We start from the raw sequence: 25,000 nt of genomic DNA, 5'->3' as shown, positions 1-25,000 counted from the left end.
GGGATGAGTTGATGAGCGAGGTGAGGTAAGGGAGAAGGTCTCCGGAAATGGTCTGGAGAAGAGAGGAGGGGATAGGGTCAAGCGGGCAGGTTGTTGGGCGGCCGGCCGTCACAAGACGCGAGATTTCATCTGGAGAGAGAGGGAGAAAGAGGTCAGAGCACAGGGTAGGGCAGTGTGAGCAGAACCAGCGGTGTCGTTTGACTTAGCAAACGAGGATCGGATGTCGTCGACCTTCTTTTCAAAATGGTTGACGAAGTCATCTGCAGAGAGGGAGGAGGGGGAGGGGGAGGAGGATTCAGGAGGGAGGAGAAGGTTGCAAAGAGCTTCCTAGGGTTAGAGGCAGATGCTTGGAATTTAGAGTGGTAGAAAGTGGCTTTAGCAGCAGAGAGAGAAGAGGAGAATGTAGAGAGGAGGGAGTGAAAGGATGTCAGGTCCGCAGGGAGGCGAGTTTTCCTCCATTTCCGCTCGGCTGCCCGGAGCCCTGTTCTGTGAGCTCGCAATGAGTCGTCGAGCCACGGAGCGGGAGGGGAGGACCGAGCCGGCCTGGAGGATAGGGGACATAGAGAGTCAAAGGATGCAGAAAGGGAGGAGAGGAGGGTTGAGGAGGCAGAATCAGGAGATAGGTTGGAGAAGGTTTGAGCAGAGGGAAGAGATGATAGGATGGAAGAGGAGAGAGTAGCGGGGGAGAGAGAGCGAAGGTTGGGACGGCGCGATACCATCCGAGTAGGGGCAGTGTGGGAAGTGTTGGATGAGATGAACTCTGCCTTGTTGGCCGCAGATCGGCAGTTCCAGAGGCTACCGGAGACCTGGAACTCCACGTGGGTCGTGCGCGCTGGGACCACCAGATTAGGGTGGCCGCGGCCACGCGGTGTGGAGCGTTTGTATGGTCTGTGCAGAGAGGAGAGAACAGGGATAGACAGACACATAGTTGACAGGCTACACAAGAGGCTACGCTAATGCAAAGGAGATTGGAATGACAAGTGGACTACACGTCACGAGTGTTCAGAAAGTTAAGCTTACGTAGCATCAAGGATCTCTCTGTACTTTGCTCTCTTCATCTTTCCCTCAATCCTGACCACCTCCCTGACCAAGGCCCTTCTCCCCCAATTGCACAGTTTGCCCTGGCAGCCAGCTCTAGGAACAGTCATGGTGGTTCCAAACTTCTTCCATTTAAGAATGATAGAGGCCACTGTGTTCTTGAAGACATTCAATGCTGCACACATTTTTTGGTACCCTTACCCAGATCTGTGGGCCGACACAATCCTGTCTCGGAGCTCTACTGACAATTCCTTCAACCTCGTGGCTTGGTTTTTGCTCTGACATGCATTGTCAACTGTGGGACCTTATATAGACAGGTGTGCCACGCCTTTCAAAATAATGTCCAATCAATTGAATTTACCACAGGTGGACTCCAATCAAGTTGAAGAAACATCTCAAGGATGATCAATGGAAAATGTTGAGTCTCATAGCAAAGGGTCTGAATACTTATATAAATAAGGTATTTCTGTTTTGTTTTATTTAATCCATTTTAGAATAAGGCTGTAACGTAACAAAATGTTGAAAAAGGGAAGGGGTCTGAATACTTTCTGAATATACTGTATGTGTCTGTATGCTGATTTGAATGTGTTTTGATGACTATACGAGTGTGTAGTACTGTGTATTACTGTATTCTGTGGATCTCCTGTTGTTACTTGTTACCTTGCTCCGCTGTGTGTGCGAACAATGAGAAGCATGCTGGGGAATTGGTTACCCAAGATCCTTTCTCTGTGTCTTATGGAAGGAACATGTACAGTATTTTGACATGATCTAAGATAACCAATACTACAGTTAGTGCTGCCACGTTATGGTCAGTGACACCACATGACTTCTAAATGTTTCTGAGGAGTAGGGCAATATCCTGTCCTCTATTTCTCCTCTCTCCTGACCTCCCTCCATCTCATATCGTCCTTCTCTCCTTTTGTCTTTCACACCGTCCCTTCACCCTCCCTACCTCACTTCTTCCCATCTCCTCTCTCTCTCTCTCTCTCTCTCTCTTCTCTCTTCTCCTCTCATCTCCTTCTCTCCTATCTCCTTCTCTCTCATCTCCTTCTCTCCTATCTCCTTCTCTCCTGTGCAGTGGGATAATATGTTTGTATAATCTCAGTGTATTAGGCCTGTTCTACATGTCAGCTAATTTGCTCTCAATAAACTCTAATTGCTGGTTAATTGTATTGTAATGAGATCATGGAGAGACGGGCAGCAGCTCATAAACACAAATGTTATGAATTGAGGATTTCCACAACTGGCTAAGAAGTGCCCACATACCCCCTGATATATATTTACCTACACATACAGTATATAGTACATCTATACACAGTCATCTTACCTGCTGTATAAACATAGTAACATCCCATTGACATACATTTAGAGTAGACCAACAACTGTAAGCCTTGTAAGGGCCTCCTCAGTGCTCAGCCAGAGGTGAAGAGGGGCCCAGATAAGAGAGGCAGAGCCATATAAGAGGGTGAAGAGAGGAGAGGAGAGGACAGGGGATGGAAGGAGGGAGGGAAACAGGGGGCTGAAAGGAATGTGGAAAGGAGGACTGTGTGACTGTGAGGTAGCTAGAGAGGGGGAACATAGCAAATGGATGGGAAAGAGGTAGTGAGAGAGATAGAGAGAGGCCGAAGGAGAAAGGGAGAGAGAAATTGACTTAAACTTAGTGGGAGAGAGGGGGTGGTTATTTCCCCATAGTTCTCATTAAAGGCTGATAATCCCCCTGCACTTGCCCTGCAGAAAAGGGCCAGAGGGTAGGAGAGAGAGAGAGAGAGAGAGAGAATGAAGAAAGAAAGGAAGGTAGGAAGGAGAGAGAGAGAGGGAGGCCCATAATATAGTCTGCAGAGATAACGAATGTCAGCACAGATACAAGAAGATGGAGAAAGAGTAACATGGACAAAGATATAATAAATCAATAGTGAGTGAGTGAGTGAGTGAGTGAGTGAGTGAGTCAGTGAGTCAGTGAGTGAGTGAGAGGGGGTGGGGGTGAAATCCCACTCCTTACAAAATATTTTAAGAAAGTTGAAGCTCATTTACTGCATTTCTGTACGATTTAAAAACTCTAAATTGCAATTTGGAGAACAGCAAAAACAAGCAAAAAGGACCCAACCATTATTGCCTGAGTTGCTCTAGCTTCATTCACCTCAGTCCATCTACAAACATATAGCCTATTAGCAATACAGTTAGCCGCATTAACTCATCTACAAACATACAGCCTATTAGCAATACAGTTAGCCTCATTAACTCATCTACAAACATATAGCCTATTAGCAATACAGTTAGCCGCATTAACTCATCTACAAACATATAGCCTATTAGCAATACAGTTAGCCTCATTAACTCATCTACAAACATATAGCCTATTAGCAATACAGTTAGCCTCATTAACTCATCTACAAACATATAGCCTATTAGCAATACAGTTAGCCTCATTAACTCATCTACAAACATATAGCCTATTAGCAATTACAGTTAGCCTCATTAACTCATCTACAAACATACAGCCTATTAGCAATACAGTTAGCCGCATTAACTCATCTACAAACATATAGCCTATTAGCAATACAGTTAGCCTCATTAACTCATCTACAAACGTATAGCCTATTGGCAATACAGTTAGCCTCATTAACTCATCTACAAACATACAGCCTATTAGCAATACAGTTAGCCGCATTAACTCATCTACAAACATATAGCCTATTAGCAATACAGTTAGCCTCATTAACTCATCTACAAACGTATAGCCTATTGGCAATACAGTTAGCCTCATTAACTCATCTACAAACATACAGCCTATTAGCAATACAGTTAGCCGCATTAACTCATCTACAAACATATAGCCTATTAGCAATACAGTTAGCCTCATTAACTTATCTACAAACATATAGCCTATTAGCAATACAGTTAGCCACATGAACTCATCTACAAACATATAGCCTATTAGCAATACAGTTAGCCTCATTAACTCATCTACAAACATATAGCCTATTAGCAATACAGTTAGCCTCATTAACTCATCTACAAACATATAGCCTATTAGCAATACAGTTAGCTGCATTAACTCACATTAATTCAGCACCGGGATTAAAAACATTCAGAGGGATCTGTTAGCAGAAAAAGTACTTTATTAGCAAATGGTAAACAGATTTACAGAATTTTTGTTGTAGTAATTTCCTGCAATTCTACACATTTGCCATGATTTATACAATGTTAATATGATATCTCAGTGACTTACAAAATCAATGGGGTCCCTTTGGAGGTCAGGGCCCCTGGGGAAGTGCCCTGCATGCCCGGTTGGTAATTCAACCATGATTACTTTAGATGGCTGGCTAGACTAAGTAGATTAATTTACCAATCTAAAAAACGTTAACAGATATGGACTAATTGAGTGACTGTGAGTGTGGGACATATAGGAAGGAAAACTGCTGATGAACAACCACGTTTTGAAATGTCACCTTGTGTATTCAACTATTCTAATTCTCAACAGTAAGTTGAGACCACGACCGAGTTCCCAAAATATATATTTTTCAAATTCTGAAAATCCTGAAGATCCGGACCTCGGTGTCTTCATATGTAGCTACGGACCTGACTGCAATATGAGTGTAAAAGAGAGAAGTGACAGTCAATATGTAAGCTGCCTCAACCTACAGCTAGTTGTTAGTCAATAATACTGAATCAATAACAGTAAGTCAGAACCAGTCAGACTCAGAAGCAGAGATGGTCTTCCTCTCTGTTAGAAGTCTGTAAAGAGTTAGTCTTGAGTGGAGGGCTCATGAGAGAGTTTAATGAGTCATTTCAACCAATCAGTAGGTACATGTAGGTAGGTATATAGGTATATCAGTAGGTATATATAGGTTTATCAGTAGGTATATCAGTAGGTATATATAGGTATATCAGTAGGTATATGTAGGTAGGTATATAGGTATATCAGTAGGTATATATAGGTATATCAGTAGGTATATGTAGGTAGGTATATAGGTATATCAGTAGGTATATATAGGTATATCAGTAGGTATATGTAGGTAGGTATATCAGTAGGTATATATAGGTATATCAGTAGGTATATATAGGTATATCAGTAGGTATATATAGGTATATCAGTAGGTATATGTAGGTAGGTATATAGGTATATCAGTAGGTATATATAGGTATATCAGTAGGTATATGTAGGTAGGTATATAGGTATATATAGGTATATCAGTAGGTATATATAGGTATATCAGTAGGTATATGTAGGTAGGTATATAGGTATATCAGTAGGTATATATAGGTATATCAGTAGGTATATGTAGGTAGGTATATCAGTAGGTATATATAGGTATATCAGTAGGTATATATAGGTATATCAGTAGGTATATATAGGTATATCAGTAGGTATATATAGGTATATCAGTAGGTATATATAGGTATATATAGGTATGTCAGTAGGTATATAGGTATGTCAGTAGGTATATATAGGTATATCAGTAGGATGTATATATAGGTATATATAGGTACAGTGCCTTGCGAAAGTATTCTGCCCCCTTGAACTTTGCGACCTTTTGCCACATTTCAGGCTTCAAACATAAAGATATAAAACTGTATTTTTTTGTGAAGAATCAACAACAAGTGGGACACAATCATGAAGTGGAACGACATTTATTGGATATTTCAAACTTTTTTAACAAATCAAAAACTGAAAAATTGGGCGTGCAAAATTATTCAGCCCCTTTACTTTCAGTGCAGCAAACTCTCTCCAGAAGTTCAGTGAAGATCTCTGAATGATCCAATGTTGACCTAAATGACTAATGATGATAAATACAATCCACCTGTGTGTAATCAAGTCTCCGTATAAATGCACCTGCACTGTGATAGTCTCAGAGGTACGTTAAAAGCGCAGAGAGCATCATGAAGAACAAGGAACACACCAGGCAGGTCCGAGATACTGTTGTGAAGAAGTTTAAAGCCGGATTTGGATACAAAAAGATTTCCCAAGCTTTAAACATCCCAAGGAGCACTGTGCAAGCGATAATATTGAAATGGAAGGAGTATCAGACCACTGCAAATCTACCAAGACCTGTCCGTCCCTCTAAACTTTCATCTCATACAAGGAGAAGACTGATCAGAGATGCAGCCAAGAGGCCCATGATCACTCTGGATGAACTGCAGAGATCTACAGCTGAGGTGGGACACTCTGTCCATAGGACAACAATCAGTCGTATATTGCACAAATCTGGCCTTTATGGAAGAGTGGCAAGAAGAAAGCCATTTCTTAAAGATATCCATAAAAAGTGTTGTTTAAAGTTTGCCACAAGCCACCTGGGAGACACACCAAACATGTGGAAGAAGGTGCTCTGGTCAGATGAAACCAAAATTGAACTTTTTGGCAACAATGCAAAACGTTATGTTTGGCGTAAAAGCAACACAGCTCATCACCCTGTACACACCATCCCCACTGTCAAACATGATGGTGGCAGCATCATGGTTTGGGCCTGCTTTTCTTCAGCAGGGACAGGGAAGATGGTTAAAATTGATGGGAAGATGGATGGAGCCAAATACAGGACCATTCTGGAAGAAAACCTGATGGAGTCTGCAAAAGACCTGAGACTGGGACGGAGATTTGTCTTCCAACAAGACAATGATCCAAAACATAAAGCAAAATCTACAATGGAATGGTTCAAAAATAAACATATCCAGGTGTTAGAATGGCCAAGTCAAAGTCCAGACCTGAATCCAATCGAGAATCTGTGGAAAGAACTGAAAACTGCTGTTCACAAATGCTCTCCATCCAACCTCACTGAGCTCGAGCTGTTTTGCAAGCAGGAATGGGGAAAAAATTCAGTCTCTCGATGTGCAAAACTGATAGAGACATACCCCAAGCGACTTACAGCTGTAATCGCAGCAAAAGGTGGCGCTACAAAGTATTAACTTAAGGGGGCTGAATAATTTTGCACGCCCAATTTTTCAGTTTTTGATTTGTTAAAAAAGTTTGAAATATCCAATAAATGTCGTTCCACTTCATGATTGTGTCCCACTTGTTGTTGATTCTTCACAAAAAATACAGTTTTATATCTTTATGTTTGAAGACTGAAATGTGGCAAAAGGTCGCAAAGTTCAAGGGGGCAGAATACTTTCGCAAGGCACTGTATATCAGTAGGTATATCAGTAGGTATATGTAGGTAGGTATATCAGTAGGCATATGTAGGTAGGTATATCAGTAGGTATATGTAGGTAGGTATATAGGTATATCAGTTGGTATATATCCACCCGTTCCTCTTCTCCCACCTGCTTTGGTGTTGAACAGAACCTCTCCTGTCTTAAACAAATGTGCTAATACCCCTAAGATTAACTGCAGAATTAAAATGTACAGTACATGTAAAATCTTTATGTAAAATGTATGTATATGAAGTAGAAAAGCTGTAAAAACCAAAGAAGACGTGTCCTCTGAAGAAGGTGGTGAATGGGTTAATAAAACATTTAAAAAATGTAAAAGCAGAATTACAGTAATTATATAAAGAGTGTCATAATAATTGAAACAATAATGATGGTGATTATGGGAATATTCTTCATGCATTATGCTGTATTGATACATTTTCTCCTCTTCCTCAATGATCTCAGATTATATTTAGCTTCCCTAGCTTGCATTCTGTTTGCGTGTGGGTTTTTTGAAGGGACTGAGTGTTAATTCTAGTGTGTGATTGAATGTACATGTTGGTGCAGTATGTCAGCGTGTGTGTAAGAAACAATCTATTGCATGCTGACACACCTACTCCCTTTCAATGTCTCTCTTTCTCCATCTCTCTTTTTCTCTCACTCCCTCCCTCCCTCTCTATATCCCTCCCTCGCTCCCTCTCTCTCCCTCTCTCATACATAAACCCTTTCCTCCCCCTGACTCCACCTCTCTCGTTCTCCATCTCACTGTAAAACACACATACACACAGGCACGGGCACTCTCTCACTTTATCCCATAGTTCCCCATCTCCAAGGGAACACAGGATTGTCTCTATGGCAACAAGGAGCTTGCTCCACTAATGAACTGGTTGCCATAGTGATTCGGTTGGCTGTGCACAAACCCAGACTGAATAAAAGAGAGGGAGAGAGACATTTTACACCTCTGCACAGTATTCCATTCTCACTCTCCCTCTCCCTCCCTCCCTCAAACAACACACACACACACACACACACACACACACACACACACACACACACACACACACACACACACACAGCCTTTCAGACAGAGAGAGTGTGTGAGACAGTCAGTGAGGGAGAGACTAAGACAGAAAGAGAGAGTTAAACACGTTAGTGAGATGTATTGAGCCGTGGAGCGTACATCCATGCATGCAGAAGCAGCAAGCGAGAGATCCAGCTGCTCTCCAGAAGGACCAATCACACAGCTGCTTCAAGGTCAGGGGAATGGCCTGCTCTACCTCAGCCTCAGCCCAGACTCACACCAGAGAGAGAGAGAGAAAGAGAGGAAGACTGTTTGATTCATGATCTACAGAAACAGATGTGGATCCAATGCTAACTGTGCGTATATGATACAGCACAATCAAATATTCTATTCATCTCACCATAAAGGAGCCATAAAGGAGCTCACTGGTCAGAGGAGACAGTACAATCCGGCCTCATATCTCCTTACTGTATAAAACCATACACATCACTGGTCCCTGTGGTGGACTCACAATGTCTCTCCCTAGTGGTTCAGAATGGTAATAACAGCAGTACTGCAGCGAGGAGCGGTTCTCCACTTCTGACAGACACACTAATACTGCACCAGGACCCTTCCCTCAGTCTAGACTGTTAAATTGCTGTTACTTTTCTACTTTACAGTTCAATGCTTTCCTTTTCCTCACTTTTCTTCTTTAGTGTTTTCATCTAAACCCCAACTACCCCTTCCTCTATCCACCCTCTATCTCTTCTCTATAAGCACCACCATTGAACAGTCTCTCTCCTCTCTCTCCCTCTCTCTCTCCCCTTCTCTCACCGTCTCCTCTGCAGAAGTGTTTGCGGTTCAACCCGGATGCGACCGTTTGGAAGGCCAAGCAGCAGGTGCTATGTTCTCTGACCGATTCGTTGCGGGATGTGTTGAACTACGGCTTGTTCCAACCAGCCACCGAAGGCCATGACGCCAAGTTCCTGGAGGAGGAGAAGATGCTGAGAGAGTACCCACAATCCTTTGAGAAGGGGGTACCATATCTGGAGGTATATACAGCCTGGATGTAAGGTTACACTGTAAGGTTACTCTCACTCTGTTGGTTACTCTGTAAGGTTACTCTGTTAGGTTACTCTGTGGGTTACACTGTAAGGTTACTCTTTGGGCTACACTGTAAGGTTACTCTCACTCTTAGGGCTACACTGTAAGGTTACTCTCACTCTGTGGGTTACTCTGTAAGGTCACTCTGTAAGGTTACTCTCACTCTTAGGGCTACACTGTAAGGTTGCTCTCACTCTGTGGGTTACTCTGTAAGGTCACTCTGTAAGGTTACTCTCACTCTGTGGGTTACTCTGTAAGGTTACTCTGTAAGGTTACTCTCACTCTGTGGGTTACTCTGTAAGGTCACTCTGTAAGGTTACTCTCACTCTGTGGGTTACTTTGTAAGATCACTCTGTAAGGTTACTCTCACTCTGTGGGTTACTCTGTAAGGTTACTCTGTAAGGTCACTCTGTAAGGTTACTCTCACTCTGTGGGTTACTCTGTAAGGTTACTCTGTAAGGTTACTCTCACTCTGTGGGCTACACTGTAAGGTTACTCTCACTCTGTGGGTTACTCTGTCAGGTTACTCTGTAAGGTTACTCTCACTCTGTGGGTTATTCTGTAATGTTACTCTATAAGGTTACTCTCACTCTGTGGGCTACACTGTCAGGTTACTCTCACTCTGTGGGTTACTCTGTGGGCTACACTGTAAGGGTGCTCTGTAAGATTACTCTCACTCTGTGGGTTACTCTGTAAGGGTACTCTGTAAGGTTACTCTGTTAGGTTACTCTGTGGGTTACTCTGTACGGTTACTCTGTGGGGTTACTCTGTTACGTTACTCTGTGGGTTACTCTGTAAGGTTACTCTGTACGGTTACTCTGTGGGGTTACTCTGTTACGTTACTCTGTGGGTTACTCTGTAAGGTTACTCTGTAAGGTTACTCTGTGGGGTTACTCTGTTACGTTACTCTGTGGGTTACTCTGTAAGGTTACTCTGTACGGTTACTCTGTGGGGTTACTCTGTGGGTTACTCTGTAAGGTTACTCTGTAAGGTTACTCTGTGGGGTTACTCTGTTACGTTACTCTGTGGGTTACTCTGTAAGGTTACTCTGTACGGTTACTCTGTGGGGTTACTCTGTTACGTTACTCTCTGGGTTACTCTGTAAGGTTACTCTCACTCTGTGGGTTACTCTGTGGGTTGCTCTGTAAGGTTACTCTGTACGGTTACTCTCACTCTGTAAGGTTACTCTGTGGGCTACACTGTAAGGTTACTCTGTGGGCTACACTGTAAGGTTATTCTGTAAGGTTACTCTGTGGGCTACACTGTAAGGTTACTCTGTAAGGTTCCTCTGTAAGGTTACTCTGTGGGCTACACTGTAAGGTTCCTCTGTAAGGTTCCTCTGTAAGGTTACTCTGTGGTCTACACTGTAAGGTTACTCTGTAAGGTTCCTCTGTAAGGTTACTCTGTGGGCTACACTGTAAGGTTACTCTGTAAGGTTCCTCTGTAAGGTTACTCTGTGGGCTACACTGTAAGGTTACTCTGTAAGGTTACTCTGTGGGCTACACTGTAAGGTTACTCTGTAAGGTTACTCTGTGGGCTACACTGTAAGGTTACTCTGTGGGCTACACTGTAAGGTTACTCTGTGGGCTACACTGTAAGGTTACTCTGTGGGCTACACTGTACGGTTACTCTGTGGGCTACACTGTAAGGTTACTCTGTGGGCTACACTGTAAGGTTACTCTGTGGGCTACACTGTAAGGTTACTCTGTGGGCTACACTGTAAGGTTACTCTGTACGGTTACTCTGTGGGCTACACTGTAAGGTTACTCTGTAAGGTTACTCTGTGGGCTACACTGTAAGGTTACTCTGTGGGCTACACTGTAAGGTTACTCTGTGGGCTACACTGTAAGGTTACTCTGTACGGTTACTCTGTGGGCTACACTGTAAGGTTACTCTGTGGGCTACTCTCACTCTGTGGGTTACTCTGTAAGGTTACTCTGTGGGCTACTCTCACTCTGTGGGTTACTCTGTAAGGTTACTCTGTGGGCTACTCTCACTCTGTGGGTTACTCTGTAAGGTTACTCTGTGGGCTACTCTCACTCTGTGGGTTACTCTGTAAGGTTACTCTGTGGGCTACTCTCACTCTGTGGGTTACTCTGTAAGGTTACTCTGTGGGCTACTCTCACTCTGTGGCTGGAAACTAGTGTAAACCTGTGCCGTTTCTTTCTTTTTTTCTTTTTTCGTTGAGAGAGTAGGACGAGGAGAAGGATGGAAGTTACGGGTAAACTAGATACAGCATCATTTTGCAATACATCTGCAGGCTCCATCATGCGGATCTAGGCCAAAAGCTGAGAGAATTGAGGACAAAAGGCCTTCCAGTCAGGATTAACTCTCTCTCTCTCTCTCTGTCTTTCTCTTTCTCTCTGTCTCTCTCTCTCTCTCTCTCTCTCTCTAGTTTCGTTACAAGACCAGAGTGTACAAACAGACCAATCTAGATGAGAAACAGCTGGCTAAACTGCACACTAAGGTACTGGTTGTCTGTTTCAAAGGGTGTGGCACAATTTGAATTGTGGGTATAAGTGTGTGTAGCATGCATTGGTGCAGTATGAAGGTGTATGTGTTGGCGCGAGTGTGTGTGTATGTGTGTGCATACTTATGTGTGTGGGTGTGTGCACTCTTTGCTGTCAGTGTGTGTACATGCCTTGTATGTCTGTGTTAGCTGTTGTTTGTGTGGCAGACAACTCCAGTATTAATATGTCAACTCTGCTCTCTGTGGAACGCAGTGCTGGCACACTCTTAGAAAAAAGTGTTCCAAATGGTTCTTCGGCTTTCCCTGTTGGAGAACCATTCTTGGTTCCAGGTAGAACCCTTTTGGTTCCAGGCAGAACCCTTGATCCAAAAAGGGTTCTTCAAAGGGTTCTCCTATGGGGACAGCCAAAGAACACTTTTAGGTTCTGCAGTCCCCTCATCTCTCTCTATCCCCTCATGCCTCTCATAGGCCAGTCTAAAGAAGTTCATGGACTATATCCAAAGTGGCTTTGTGGACAAGATGGCCAAGTTCTTGGACAAAGGGCTTGACCCCAACTACCAGGACCCTGACACGGGAGGTGAGACGCTGTCAGATGCTGTCCGCTGCCAGGGTGACCTGTGACCTCTCCTCAGTCAGTTAGCACCAATCAGCCATTTAGTCTGTCTGTCTGTCTGTCTGTCTGTCTGTCTGTGTTGTCCCTGATACCTTGACCCCCTAAGAAATCCTTCTTAGTGACCCATAACATTTGTGGGGCATATGGCCACTGTATATTTAGCATCCTAGAGATCATTTCCAGACCCTTCAGCCATACAACCTGTCATCTAGCTAGCAAACTGTTCATATCCAAGTTGAATTAGCTAACAGCCAAGATAGCTGTGGGAGCTATGGCTAATGGCTGTCCTCTGTAACCTTGACCTGAAAACCCCGAAATACTCTCTCCAACTCTGAATCACACTTACCCAAAGCTCTATCTATCTAACACTTTATTAAAGATAATTATAATAAGCAAAGGAGACAGTTAGTTTGAGTCTCATTTAAGATAATATAACGAGGTGGGAGACAGGCAGCTACTGTTAGCAGTTTTGGGTGTGCTGCAACAATCCTCTCACACAACAGAGCCTGCTGTCGCTGGGAGTGTGAAGTGCACTTCCACCTGGCAACACCAGGGGGCAGCAGAGATCTCTACATCTGCCACTATCAGATAAGGGATACTGTACTACTACAGTAGACTAGAGTGACATAATGCTTGATGTTCATGTCATAACTCCATGGCCCTACTCCTGTCTGTCTGATTAAATATATGAGCCCCTCCGTCCCGCCATTGCTCCATCTCTCTCTCTCCTCTGTAGAAACCCCCCTGACGTTGGCGGTGCAATGTGAGCCGGGGGGAGGGGAGGCCATACGGGGGCTGGTGCTGGGAGGGGCTCATCTTGATTTCAGGTCCAAGGACGGACTCACACCTCTACACAAGGCTGTCCGCAGCCACTGCCACACAGCCTTGCTGGTAAACACACACACACCTCCTTACACTCACATCCATGGATTAAAGGAGCATGTATGGACCCACTGTGCATAGTGTCTTGTATTGAGATACAGTCATGATTTTCTTATAATGATATCGCATATGTTATAGTGATATTCAACTAATCGTTTAATACAGTCTTAGAAAAAAAGGTTAGTAAAGGGGTTTTCGGCTTTCCCCATAGGAGAACCCTTTTTGGTTCCACGTAGAACACTGTGGAAAGGATGCTACAAGGAACTCAAAAGGGTTCTATCTGGAACCAAAAGGGTTCTACCTGGAACTAAAAAGGGTTATTTAGAGGGTTCTCCTACGGGTACAGCCGAAGAAACCTTTTAGGTTCTAGATAGCACCTTTTTTTCTAAGAGTGTAAGTATGTGTGTCTACCTGGTGTGTCCCTATAGACCTTGCTGTCTCTGGGTGCGTCTCCAGACTATAAGGACCGGCGGGGGCTGACTCCGCTCTACCACACTGTGCTGACAGGGGGCGACACCTCCTGCTGTGAGACCCTGCTCCACCACCGCGCCAAGCTGGCCGTCAGGGATGAGAACGGCTGGGATGAGACACACCAGGTAGGTTGAGGTGTAGGTGTGTGTTTTTTTCTGTGGGGTTTAGTCTGTGTTCAAGTGTCAATGTCCATTAGCGTTTCACTGTGTTTGTGTGTATATAGGTTTGTGTGTCAGTGTGTAAATGTCATCTCTATATTTATGTTATCCATTCATGTCATGGTGCCTCCCTTACCCTGATGTGTCTCTCCTGCTACTCACCCCCCTGTACCCCTCTAACCCATGATGAGGCTCGTCTCTCACCCCCCTGTACCCCTCTAACCCATGATGAGGCCCATCTCTCATCCCCCTTTACCCTCTAACCCATGATGAGGCCGTCTCTCATCTCCCTGTACCCTCTAACCCATGATGAGGCCCGTCTCTCATCTCCCTGTACCCTCTAACCCATGATGAGGCTCGTCTCTCATCCCCCTTTACGCTCTAACCCATGATGAGGCCCGTCTCTCATCTCCCTGTACCCTCTAACCCATGATGAGGCCCGTCTCTCACCCCCCTGTACCCTCTAACCCATGATGAGGCCCGTCTCTCACCCCCATGTACCCTCTAACCTATGATGATGTCTGTCTCTCACCCCCTGTACCCTCTAACCCATGATGAGGCCCGTCTCTCACCCCCCTGTACCCTCTAACCCATGATGAGGCCCGTCTCTCACCCCCTGTACCCTCTAACCCATGATGAGGCCCATCTCTCACCCCCTGTACCCTCTAAACCATGATGAGGCCCGTCTCTCATCTCCCTGTACCCTCTAACCCATGATGAGGCCCGTCTCTCACCCCCCTGTACCCTCTAACCCATGATGAGGCCCGTCTCTCATCTCCCTGTACCCTCTAACCCATGATGAGGCCCGTCTCTCATCTCCCTGTACCCTCTAACCCATGATGAGGCCGTCTCTCACCCCCTGTACCCTCTAACCCTCTCCCCCTGTACCCTCTAACCCATGATGAGGCCCGTCTCTCATCTCCCTGTACCCTCTAACCCATGATGAGGCCCGTCTCTCATCTCCCTGTACCCTCTAACCCATGATGAGGCCCGTCTCTCATCTCCCTGTACCCTCTAACCCATGATGAGGCCCGTCTCTCATCTCCCTGTACCCTCTAACCCATGATGAGGCCCGTCTCTCATCTCCCTGTACCCTCTAACCCATGATGAGGCCCGTCTCTCATCTCCCTGTACCCTCTAACCCATGATGAGGCCCGTCTCTCATCCCCTGTACCCTCTAACCCATGATGAGGCTGTCTCTCATCCCCTTACCCTCTAACCCATGATGAGGCCCGTCTCTCATCTCCCTGTACCCTCTAACCCATGATGAGGCCCGTCTCTCATCTCCCTGTACCCTCTAACCCATGATGAGGCCCGTCTCTCATCTCTCCCCTGTACCCTCTAACCCATGATGAGGCCCGTCTCTCATCTCCCTGTACCCTCTAACCCATGATGAGGCCCGTCTCTCATCTCCCTGTACCCTCTAACCCATGATGAGGCCCGTCTCTCATCTCCCTGTACCCTCTAACCCATGATGAGGCCCGTCTCTCATCTAACCCTGTAGGCCCGTCTCTCATCCCCTCTAACCCATGATGAGGCCCGTCTCTCATCTCCCTGTACCCTCTAACCCATGATGAGGCCCGTCTCTCATCCCCCTGTACCCTCTAACCCATGATGAGGCCCGTCTCTCACCCCCTGTCTCCCTGTACCCTCTAACCCATGATGAGGCCCGTCTCTCATCCCCTGTACCCTCTAACCCATGATGAGGCCCGTCTCTCATCCCCTGTACCCTCTAACCCATGATGAGGCCCGTCTCTCATCTCCCTGTACCCTCTAACCCATGATGAGGCCCGTCTCTCATCTCCCTGTACCCTCTAACCCATGATGAGGCCCGTCTCTCACCCCCCTGTACCCTCTAACCCATGATGAGGCCCGTCTCTCACCCCCTGTACCCTCTAACCCATGATGAGGCCCGTCTCTCATCCCCATTTACGCTCTAACCCATGATGAGGCCCGTCTCTCATCTCCCTGTACCCTCTAACCCATGATGAGGCCCGTCTCTCATCCCCATTTACGCTCTAACCCATGATGAGGCCCGTCTCTCATCTCCCTGTACCCTCTAACCCATGATGAGGCCCGTCTCTCATCCCCCTGTACCCTCTAACCCATGATGAGGCCCGTCTCTCATCTCCCTGTACCCTCTAACCCATGATGAGGCCCGTCTCTCATCCCCATTTACGCTCTAATCCATGATGAGGCCGTCTCTCATCTCCCTGTACCCTCTAACCCATGATGAGGCCCGTCATCTCATCTCCCTGTATCCCCTCTAACCCATGATGAGGCCCGTCTCTCATCCCCTGTACCCTCTAACCCATGATGAGGCCCGTCTCTCATCCCCTGTACCCTCTAACCCATGATGAGGCCCGTCTCTCATCCCCTGTACCCTCTAACCCATGATGAGGCCCGTCTCTCATCTCCCTGTACCCTCTCTAACCCATGATGAGGCCCGTCTCTCATCTCCCTGCCCGTCCCTCTAACCCATGATGAGGCCCGTCTCTCATCCCCCTTTACCCTCTAACCCATGATGAGGCCCGTCTCTCATCTCCCTGTACCCTCTAACCCATGATGAGGCCCGTCTCTCATCCCCTGTACCCTCTAACCCATGATGAGGCCCGTCTCTCATCTCCCTGTACCCTCTAACCCATGATGAGGCCCGTCTCTCATCTCCCACCCTCTAACCCTGATGAGGCCCGTCTCTCATCCCCCTCTCTAACCCATGATGAGGCCCGTCTCTCATCTCCCTGTACCCTCTAACCCATGATGAGGCCCGTCTCTCATCCCCTTTACCCTCTAACCCATGATGAGGCCCGTCTCTCATCCCCTGTACCCTCTAACCCATGATGAGGCCCGTCTCTCATCTCCCTGTACCCTCTAACCCATGATGAGGCCCGTCTCTCATCTCCCTGTACCCTCTAACCCATGATGAGGCCCGTCTCTCATCTCCCTGTACCCTCTAACCCATGATGAGGCCCGTCTCTCATCCCCTTTACCTCTAACCCATGATGAGGCTGTCTCTCATCTCCCTGTACCCTCTAACCCATGATGAGGCCCGTCTCTCATCTCCCTGTACCCTCTAACCCATGATGAGGCCCGTCTCTCATCTCTAACCCATGATGAGAGGCCCGTCTCTCATCTCCCATGTACCCTCTAACCCATGATGAGGCCGTCTCTCATCTCCCTGTACCCTCTAACCCATGATGAGGCCCGTCTCTCATCTCCCTACCCTCTAACCCATGATGAGGCCCGTCTCTCATCTCCCTGTACCCTCTAACCCATGATGAGGCCCGTCTCTCATCTCCCTGTACCCTCTAACCCATGATGAGGCCCGTCTCTCATCTCCCTGTATCTCCCCCTCTAACCCATGATGAGGCCCGTCTCTCATCTCCCTGTACCCTCTAACCCATGATGAGGCCCGTCTCTCATCTCCCTGTACCCTCTAACCCATGATGAGGCCCGTCTCTCATCTCCCTGTACCCTCTAACCCATGATGAGGCCCGTCTCTCATCTCCCTGTACCCTCTAACCCATGATGAGGCCCGTCTCTCATCTCCCTGTACCCTCTAACCCATGATGAGGCCCGTCTCTCATCTCCCTGTACCCTCTAACCCATGATGAGGCCCGTCTCTCCCCATCTCCCTGTATCCCCCTGTACCCTCTAACCCATGATGAGGCCCGTCTCTCATCTCCCTGTACCCTGAGGCCCGTCTCTAACCCATGATGAGGCCCGTCTCTCATCCCCTTTACCCATGATGAGGCCCCTCTAACCCATGATGAGGCCCGTCTCTCATCTCCCTGTACCCTCTAACCCATGATGAGGCCCGTCTCTCATCCCCTGTACCCTCTAACCCATGATGAGGCCCGTCTCTCATCTCCCTGTACCCTCTAACCCATGATGAGGCCCGTCTCTCATCTCCCTGTACCCTCTAACCCATGATGAGGCCCGTCTCTCATCTCCCTGTACCCTCTAACCCATGATGAGGCCCGTCTCTCATCCCCTGTACCCTCTAACCCATGATGAGGCCCGTCTCTCATCTCCCTGTACCCTCTAACCCATGATGAGGCCCGTCTCTCTCATCTCCCTGTACCCTCTAACCCATGATGAGGCCCGTCTCTCATCTCCCTGTACCCTCTAACCCATGATGAGGCCCGTCTCTCATCTCCCTGTACCCTCTAACCCATGATGAGGCCCGTCTCTCATCCCCCTGTACCCTCTAACCCATGATGAGGCCCGTCTCTCATCTCCCTGTACCCTCTAACCCATGATGAGGCCCGTCTCTCATCCCCTGTACCCTCTAACCCATGATGAGGCCCGTCTCTCATCCCCTGTACCCTCTAACCCATGATGAGGCCCGTCTCTCATCCCCCTGTACCCTCTAACCCATGATGAGGCCCGTCTCTCCCTACCCCCTGTACCCTCTAACCCATGATGAGGCCCGTCTCTCATCCCCTGTACCCTCTAACCATGATGAGGCCCGTCTCATCTCCCTGTACCCTCTGATGAGGCCCGTCTCTCATCTCCCTGTACCCTCTAACCCATGATGAGGCCCGTCTCTCATCTCCCTGTACCCTCTAACCCATGATGAGGCCCGTCTCTCATCCCCCTGTACCCTCTAACCCATGATGAGGCCCGTCTCTCATCTCCCTGTACCCTCTAACCCATGATGAGGCCCGTCTCTCATCCCCTTACCCTCTAACCCATGATGAGGCCCGTCTCTCATCTCCCTGTACCCTCTAACCCATGATGAGGCCCGTCTCTCATCTCCCTGTACCCTCTAACCCATGATGAGGCCCGTCTCTCATCTCCCTGTACCCTCTAACCCATGATGAGGCCCGTCTCTCATCTCCCTGTACCCTCTAACCCATGATGAGGCCCGTCTCTCATCCCCTGTACCCTCTAACCCATGATGAGGCCCGTCTCTCATCCCCTGTACCCTCTAACCCATGATGAGGCCCGTCTCTCATCCCCTGTACCCTCTAACCCATGATGAGGCCCGTCTCTCATCCCCCTGTACCCTCTAACCCATGATGAGGCCCGTCTCTCATCTCCCTGTACCCTCTAACCCATGATGAGGCCCGTCTCTCATCTCCCTGTACCCTCTAACCCATGATGAGGCCCGTCTCTCATCTCCCTGTACCCTCTAACCCATGATGAGGCCCGTCTCTCATCCCCCTGTACCCTCTAACCCATGATGAGGCCCGTCTCTCATCTCCCTGTACCCTCTAACCCATGATGAGGCCCGTCTCTCATCCCCATTTACGCTCTAACCCATGATGAGGCCCGTCTCTCATCTCCCTGTACCCTCTAACCCATGATGAGGCCCGTCTCTCATCCCCTGTACCCTCTAACCCATGATGAGGCCCGTCTCTCATCCCCTGTACCCTCTAACCCATGATGAGGCCTCATCTCTCATCTCCCTGTACCCTCTAACCCATGATGAGGCCCGTCTCTCATCCCCATTTACGCTCTAACCCATGATGAGGCCCGTCTCTCATCTCCCTGTACCCTCTAACCCATGATGAGGCCCGTCTCTCATCTCCCTGTACCCTCTAACCCATGATGAGGCCCGTCTCTCATCTCCCTGTACCCTCTAACCCATGATGAGGCCCGTCTCTCATCTCCCTGTACCCTCTAACCCATGATGAGGCCCGTCTCTCATCTCCCTGTACCCCTCTAACCCATGATGAGGCCCGTCTCTCATCTCCCTGTACCCTCTAACCCATGATGAGGCCCGTCTCTCATCTCCCTGTACCCTCTAACCCATGATGAGGCCCGTCTCTCATCCCCCTGTACCCTCTAACCCATGATGAGGCCCGTCTCTCATCTCCCTGTACCCTCTAACCCATGATGAGGCCCGTCTCTCATCCCCTGTACCTCTAACCCATGATGAGGCCCGTCTCTCATCTCCCTGTACCCTCTAACCCATGATGAGGCCCGTCTCATCCCCACCCTCTCATGATGAGGCCCGTCTCTCATCCCTGTACCCTCTAACCCATGATGAGGCCCGTCTCTCATCTCCCTGTACCCTCTAACCCATGATGAGGCCCGTCTCTCATCCCCCTGTACCTCTAACCCATGATGAGGCCCGTCTCTCATCTCCCTGTACCCTCTAACCCATGATGAGGCCCGTCTCTCATCTCCCTACCCTCTAACCCATCTCATCCCCCTGTACCCTCTAACCCATGATGAGGCCCGTCTCTCATCTCCCTGTACCCTCTAACCCATGATGAGGCCATCTCTCACCTCCCTGTACCCTCTAACCCATGATGAGGCCCGTCTCTCATCTCCCTGTACCCTCTAACCCATGATGAGGCCCGTCTCTCATCTCCCTGTACCCTCTAACCCATGATGAGGCCCGTCTCTCATCTCCCTGTACCCTCTAACCCATGATGAGGCCCGTCTCTCATCCCCTTACCCTCTAACCCATGATGAGGCCCGTCTCTCATCTCCCTGTACCCTCTAACCCATGATGAGGCCCGTCTCTCATCTCCCTGTACCCTCTAACCCATGATGAGGCCCGTCTCTCATCTCCCTGTACCCTCTAACCCATGATGAGGCCCTCATCTCCCTCATCTCCCTGCCCGTCTCCCTCTAACCCATGATGAGGCCCGTCTCTCATCTCCCTGTACCCTCTAACCCATGATGAGGCCCGTCTCTCATCTCCCTGTACCCTCTAACCCATGATGAGGCCCGTCTCTCATCTCCCTGTACCCTCTAACCCATGATGAGGCCCGTCTCTCATCTCCCTGTACCCTCTAACCCATGATGAGGCCCGTCTCTCATCCCCATTTACGCTCTAACCCATGATGAGGCCCGTCTCTCATCTCCCTGTACCCTCTAACCCATGATGAGGCCCGTCTCTCATCCCCCTGTACCCTCTAACCCATGATGAGGCCCATCTCTCACCCCCCTGTACCCTCTAACCCATGATGAGGCCCGTCTCTCATCTCCCTGTACCCTCTAACCCATGATGAGGCCCGTCTCTCATCTCCCTGTACCCTCTAACCCATGATGAGGCCCGTCTCTCATCTCCCTGTCCCCCTCTAACCCATGATGAGGCCCGTCTCTCATCCCCTGTACCCTCTAACCCATGATGAGGCCCGTCTCTCATCTCCCTGTACCCTCTAACCCATGATGAGGCCCGTCTCTCATCTCCCCTGTACCCTCTAACCCATGATGAGGCCCGTCTCTCATCCCCTGTACCCTCTAACCCATGATGAGGCCCGTCTCTCATCCCCCTGTACCCTCTAACCCATGATGAGGCCCGTCTCTCATCTCCCTGTACCTCTAACCCATGATGAGGCCCGTCTCTCATCTCCCTGTACCCTCTAACCCATGATGAGGCCCGTCTCTCATCCCCCTGTACCCTCTAACCCATGATGAGGCCCGTCTCTCATCCCCCTGTACCCTCTAACCCATGATGAGGCCCGTCTCTCATCCCCTGTACATGATGAGGCCCGTCTCTAACCCATGATGAGGCCCGTCTCTCATCCCCTGTACCCTCTAACCCATGATGAGGCCCGTCTCTCTCTCATCCCCTTCTACGCTCTAACCCATGATGAGGCCCGTCTCTCATCTCCCTGTACCCTCTAACCCATGATGAGGCCCGTCTCTCATCCCCCCCTGTACCCTCTAACCCATGATGAGGCCCGTCTCTCATCTCCCTGTACCCTCTAACCCATGATGAGGCCCGTCTCTCATCCCCATTTACGCTCTAACCCATGATGAGGCCCGTCTCTCATCTCCCTGTACCCTCTAACCCATGATGAGGCCCGTCTCTCATCTCCCTGTACCCTCTAACCCATGATGAGGCCCGTCTCTCATCTCCCTGTACCCTCTAACCCATGATGAGGCCCGTCTCTCATCTCCCTGTACCCTCTAACCCATGATGAGGCCCGTATCTCATCCCCCTGTACCCTCTAACCCATGATGAGGCCCGTCTCTCATCTCCCTGTACCCTCTAACCCATGATGAGGCCCGTCTCTCATCCCCTGTACCCTCTAACCCATGATGAGGCCCGTCTCTCATCTCCCTGTACCCTCTAACCCATGATGAGGCCCGTCTCTCATCCCCCTGTACCCTCTAACCCATGATGAGGCCCGTCTCTCATCTCCCTGTACCCTCTAACCCATGATGAGGCCCGTCTCTCATCCCCATTTACGCTCTAATCCATGATGAGGCCGTCTCTCATCTCCCTGTACCCTCTAACCCATGATGAGGCCCGTCTCTCATCTCCCTGTACCCTCTAACCCATGATGAGGCCCGTCTCTCATCCCCATTTACGCTCTAATCCATGATGAGGCCGTCTCTCATCTCCCTGTACCCTCTAACCCATGATGAGGCCCGTCTCTCATCCCCCTGTACCCTCTAACCCATGATGAGGCCCGTCTCTCATCTCCCTGTACCCTCTAACCCATGATGAGGCCCGTCTCTCATCTCCCTGTACCCTCTAACCCATGATGAGGCCCGTCTCTCATCTCCCTGTACCCTCTAACCCATGATGAGGCCCGTCTCTCATCTCCCTGTACCCTCTAACCCATGATGAGGCCGTCTCTCATCTCCCTGTACCCTCTAACCCATGATGAGGCCCGTCTCTCATCTCCCTGTACCCTCTAACCCATGATGAGGCCCGTCTCTCATCTCCCTGTACCCTCTAACCCATGATGAGGCCCGTCTCTCATCTCCCTGTACCCTCTAACCCATGATGAGGCCCGTCTCTCATCTCCCTGTACCCTCTAACCCATGATGAGGCCCGTCTCTCATCTCCCTGTACCCTCTAACCCATGATGAGGCCCGTCTCTCATCTCCCTGTACCCTCTAACCCATGATGAGGCCCGTCTCTCATCCCCATTTACGCTCTAATCCATGATGAGGCCGTCTCTCATCTCCCTGTACCCTCTAACCCATGATGAGGCCCGTCTCTCATCCCCTGTACCCTCTAACCCATGATGAGGCCCGTCTCTCATCCCCCTGTACCCTCTAACCCATGATGAGGCCCGTCTCTCATCTCCCTGTACCCTCTAACCCATGATGAGGCCGTCTCTCATCTCCCTGTACCCTCTAACCCATGATGAGGCCCGTCTCTCATCCCCCTGTACCCTCTAACCCATGATGAGGCCCGTCTCTCATCTCCCTGTACCCTCTAACCCATGATGAGGCCCGTCTCTCACCCCCCTGTACCCTCTAACCCATGATGAGGCCCGTCTCTCATCTCCCTGTACCCTCTAACCCATGATGAGGCCCGTCTCTCATCTCTCTGTACCCTCTAACCCATGATGAGGCCCGTCTCTCACCCCCCTGTACCCTCTAACCCATGATGAGGCCCGTCTCTCTCCCCCCTGTACCCTCTAAACCATGATGAGGCCCGTCTCTCACCCCCCTGTACACTCTAACCCATGATGAGGCCCGTCTCTCACCCCCTGTACCCTCTAACCCATGATGAGGCCCGTCTCTCATCCCCATTTACGCTCTAACCCATGATGAGGCCCGTCTCTCATCTCCCTGTACCCTCTAACCCATGATGAGGCCCGTCTCTCACCCCCCTGTACCCTCTAACCCATGATGAGGCCCGTCTCTCTCCCCCCTGTACCCTCTAACCCATGATGTGGCCCGTCTCTCATCTCCCTGTACCCTCTAACCCATGATGAGGCCCGTTTCTCATCCCCCTGTCACTCCATAGCTCAGGTATGAAGAGGACAGCAGATAGAACCCTGGAGACACACAGGTACTGTACTAACTTCCCCTCCATTTCAACATTCTTTCCATCCTTTCATCATTATGTCTGTGTGTATTTGTGCTGTTGTCGTTGAGCGTTGTCATTGTGTATCTATGTGCGTATCTATGTGCATATCTATGTGTGTATCTACGTGTGAGTGGCTCGGTAAGTGTGTATTCTCGCTGTTTTCTGATGTGTGTGTGTTGTTCCTGTTTCTCTCTCCTTTTGACAATGTATAACCCCCCTCTTTCTCCACTCTTTATTTCCTTGATCTCTATCTTTCTCCATATCCCTCTTCATTCATTTTTCTTTTCTTTACCTTTGATTGCCTGTCATCCCCCCCTCTCTCTCTCTTTCTCTCACTCTCTCACTCTCTCTACCCCCATCTCTCTCTCTCCCCCCACCTCTCTCTCTCTCTCTCTCCCTCCCTCTCTGTGCTCACTCTGCTCTGATCCCAGGCCTGTCAGAATGGCAACGCCCAGCATCTGGAGCACCTTCTTTTTTACGGGGCAGACTCCACTTCCCAGAATGCCTCAGGAAACACTGCCTTGCACGTTTGTGCTTTATACAACAAGGTAGTGCTCTCTAGTAGTGTCATAAACAAACATCAAATAAAGATGACTTTGTAGTTTTGTAATCCAGTATTACAGTTATTTGCTGCTAATTGATTGACATTTATTTTGGCCATACAGGACAGCTGTGCACGAATTCTACTTTACAGGGGAGCCAATAAAGACACAAAGAATAACAGTGGGCAGAACCCATTTCAGGTGATTATACAATACATGGCTGGGCTAATGGAATGATGTATTTGTATGTACATTGCTTGGATGGGGTTGTGTGTGATGAAGTTACTAAAGCAGAAAATGCTATTGGATGAGATGTACCAGTGTTAGTGATATTGTTCTGTGACGTGTACGAGGTCCACGGTGGGACAATTCTGTCTGACCCCTTGAGCTGAGTTCTCATACTCTGTGAGACAAGGAATATGTGTATAGTGTGTGTGGAGGGTGCTGTGAGAACTGTCCCTTACACTGCTAGTGTGTGTGTGTGTGTGTGTGTGTGTGTGTGTGTGTGTGTGTGTGTGTGTGTGTGTGTGTGTGTGTGTGTGTGTGTGGAGGTTGCTGTGAGAACTGTCCCTTACACTGCTAGTGTGTGTGTGTGTGGAGGGTGCTGTGAGAACTGTCCCTTACACTACTAGTGTTTGTGTATGTGGAGGGTGCTGTGAGAACTGTCCCTTACACTGCTAGTGTTTGTGTATGTGGAGGGTGCTGTGAGAACTGTCCCTTACACTGCTAGTGTGTGTGTGTGTGTGTGTGTGTGTGTGTGTGTGTGTGTGTGTGTGTGTGTGTGTGTGTGTGGAGGTTGCTGTGAGAACTGTCCCTTACACTGCTAGTGTGTGTGTGTGTGTGGAGGGTGCTGTGAG

The 25,000-nt window shown here is 48.7% G+C and overlaps 1 pseudogene; it reads left to right on the top strand.

Annotated features, from left to right (window-relative positions):
• LOC115127869 (SH3 and multiple ankyrin repeat domains protein 1-like) overlaps nucleotides 1-25,000 on the top strand; it is a 91,543-nt pseudogene that overhangs the window by 12,393 nt on the left and 54,150 nt on the right.

The sequence above is a fragment of the Oncorhynchus nerka genome, linkage group LG21 (genome assembly GCF_034236695.1).
Source record: "Oncorhynchus nerka isolate Pitt River linkage group LG21, Oner_Uvic_2.0, whole genome shotgun sequence".
Classification (NCBI taxonomy): domain Eukaryota; kingdom Metazoa; phylum Chordata; class Actinopteri; order Salmoniformes; family Salmonidae; genus Oncorhynchus; species Oncorhynchus nerka.
The sequence above is the reverse complement of the archived record's forward strand: the minus strand, read 5'-3'. Positions and strand labels throughout refer to the sequence as shown.